This window comes from Sorex fumeus, unplaced genomic scaffold (genome assembly GCF_029834395.1).
Source record: "Sorex fumeus unplaced genomic scaffold, SorFum_2.1 ptg000047l, whole genome shotgun sequence".
Taxonomy (NCBI): domain Eukaryota; kingdom Metazoa; phylum Chordata; class Mammalia; order Eulipotyphla; family Soricidae; genus Sorex; species Sorex fumeus.
The window spans coordinates 23926357-23929590 of NW_026606104.1; the positions used below are offsets into that span (position 1 = coordinate 23926357).

Below are 3234 nucleotides of genomic sequence, written 5' to 3' on the forward strand. Positions count from 1 at the left end.
TGTTCCACAGTTCCCAGGTAGCTCAATCAGAGAAGGGCATGTAGCACAATTTCTACTTTACTGTAGAAGCATACAGAAATGTAATAGACTAATGAGAAAGCTTCAAAGAAACTGAAACAATGAATTATCAAAAGTGGTGGGTTAATACAAACCTAGCACAGAAGAGAAGCCAGACCAATAAGAGAACAGCATATATAGAACATACCTAAGAACTTTATTTTCTGGTCAAGATGGATTACTAGAGATAAAATCTACCCTTCATACTAAAAAAATTAAAAATTCAGACATATATTAACCAATGGTCTTGAAGACTCTGACAGCAAGCAATGAGGAACATTGAATCCTGAAAGACAGACAAATCTCACTACCTGTCTCAAATGAGTTTCCACGTTTATTCTGGAATGGGAAATCTGGTGGAACCTGGCAGTTTCCTTAACTAATTGAGAAAGATTTGGGACCACAGGCAGACCAAGTCTGCAAGGAATACAGTACAGAGAAATAAAACTACCCAAATAGATAACTCAGGATATCTCCTTGAAAAGAGTAATGATCAGTGCATGTATGTAACGAAACTACTTGAAACAGAAAGAATGAACACTAAAATTTTGTTAGAGTTCTCCAAAAAAAATAGAACCAATAGAACAAAAATATATTGCAATTTAAGTGGGATACTTTTTAATCTGCACGTATAGTTGTGAATGCTTAACAGTCCCAAACCTGACATATTTGCTCTTGAATTGGATGCAGAGCAAATTCTGTGGTAGCCTTCAAAGTTTTTAGCCTGATTAACAAAAAGAATGAAAAAGACATCAACTGAGAAGAAAGCAGGTAGAGCAGATTTTTGAAGAAAGACCAGCAATTCACTTTCAGACATAAATTGGGTGAAAGGTCTGATTGAGGTTACAACTGTGAGAATCATTGGCATGTAGATGTCACACAGTTGAATTAGCTCTCCAAGGGTAATTATAAACAGAACAGAACTGAGGACCAAGAAACTTACCCACATAAAGAAATCAGAGAGAGGAAAAAGAATTAGCAAGCGAGATTGAAAAGAAGCAACTAGTTAAATAGAAAAATACAAAAAGCACAAAGCACAGACTAGGTCTTTCTACCTTTCTCCTTGACAGAGATTAAAGGAGAATGGGGTGAGGGTCTTATAACAAACTCAAACCCCCACAATAAAGTCCTCACAAAAGCATTAGTATTCTCATTTCCAGATATCTCTCAGTTTAAAAATTGAATAGAATAGATAGAATATAAATGAAAACACATCATATCAAATTTTATGGAATAAAGCTTATCTCTTAGGAGGAAATTTGAAATTTGAAACGCTTATGAGACAAAATAAGAATATTCTCAAATTAGTAATTTAAGACCTTGCCTTAAGAAAAATAAGAAGTCCTCTTATGATGCAAACAAGCCCAGTCTTTAAAGTCCATATATAATGACTCCTATTCCATATTTATGCAGTTCTCTCAATGCCATCATACAAAAGAATAGAGAAGTCAATTAAGTATAATTAATCTTTAATAAGGCATCACATAGGACATGGAGGCAAATGAAATACTTGAAAGTGCATGTGATAGAAAGGTTTTTTGTTTTCCTCCTTGCTGTGCATTTAGATGTATTCACATACTTCATCACAATAATCCTGATAATTTGGCATTATAATAACTCCTATTTCACGGATCAGGAAATTGAGGCTCCTAAAATAGAGCCTGAACTAAAATCTTGGCTGTCTTATTCCAAAAATGAGCTCTTCTTTTTTTTTTATTTTCTTTCACATCACACAGGTAATGTACCAAATGCGTAACAAGATTTAAGAGAGGCATGTGTCACACAAATGTGCGAACACCCAATTATTATGCTTATGAACTGGAAAAGAATACAAAAGTGAGCCCATAAACATTACACTAAACAGCTTACACTACGGAATAGAAAATTTAAAGATACTTTTCTTCATCCACATTGATAAACCATCCAGATCAAAGACTGAGACTAACAAACAAATCCCATGAATAGAATATACCCGCTGATACAAAGTGGAAGCCTAGTTATGAGATCAGGAGTATATTTAAGAAAGAAGGACCAAAGGAGGGAGAGTAAACTTTATTCCAAATGACCATAATAGATGTCACAACATGGAGTGGCCTCAAGCATCAGAACAAAGAATTCACTCTTTTTAGAAGTTGCATAACTCAAATTGTGTAAAACAGTCATTCTAAAGTTAGAGCAACTCCCTGGTTGGAAGAAATGAATCAAAACTAAAGTGCTGATTTCTTACCATCTTAATAATTTTTTTCTACATGTATATCAAAGTTATGTTGTTAATGGTAGCTCATAAGGTACTTCCCTCCTTCAAAAAGATAGAGACCTGGGGTTTTAGAAGAAACTTTATCAGGAAAGAAGACTGATTTAGATGTTTTACCCCAAACTCTCCTAATTCCAGCCTTTTTATAACAGTAACAGAAGTCTTTTGAGTTGTAATGTGAATGTTTAATACAGTTATTTACCTTCCAAGGGATATTTTTCCTAAGAGAGAAAAAATAAACCGAATCCTGAACAGTTTTTCTCTTTGTTTTCTGCCAAGGTTGTTCTCACAAATAAAAAAAACACTGTTTTGTCCAGCCAAGAGGACAAAAATTAATTTAAAAAAAAAGTCATATGAAAATTCTATTTTCTCCTGTAATTTTGAGCAGGCATCTTTATACTTAATACACAGAGTACAGTCTCCTAAAATTTTAATACCTTTATTGCTGTACTATCACTCAGAACCGATAGTAGATATTTTTAATGTTTCCCATACTGTCATAAAATGGAATTTACAGAGCTGTAATCTACCTATACAGGTAATTTTTAATAAGATAATATAGTGCCATAACAATAACATAAAAGGAAAGTACACAGAATGATTTACCATAGTATACAGGTATACTATAACAAAATATTAAAGAGATAGTTATGCATGGTTAATTGGTACATCTATACATGAAATTTGTGGAAAATAAATTTCTACCACATCTGATTTAGATAAGATTTATTAGTTAGTGTTCAAAAGCCTTTGTGGGGAGTATCAATTTCTGAACTATTAATAAAAATTGCAATGAATCAAGAATCACACTTTTCCTTCAATTTTTTACAGTTGTTATGGCCATGGAAAATACCAACCACTTTTAAACCATGAGAAAAATTCTGTTTTTATGTATAAAATGTTGCGATTTTTTCTAGACTTAC

The 3234-nt window shown here is 33.0% G+C and overlaps 1 non-coding gene across 1 annotated transcript; it reads right to left on the bottom strand.

The window, feature by feature from the left end:
• Positions 1-1783: 1783 nt before the first annotated feature.
• Positions 1784-1887, bottom strand: LOC130032254 (small nucleolar RNA U13). The gene has a single exon (XR_008793798.1). It is a non-coding gene; the product is annotated as a small nucleolar RNA U13 (small nucleolar RNA).
• Positions 1888-3234: the final 1347 nt, after the last annotated feature.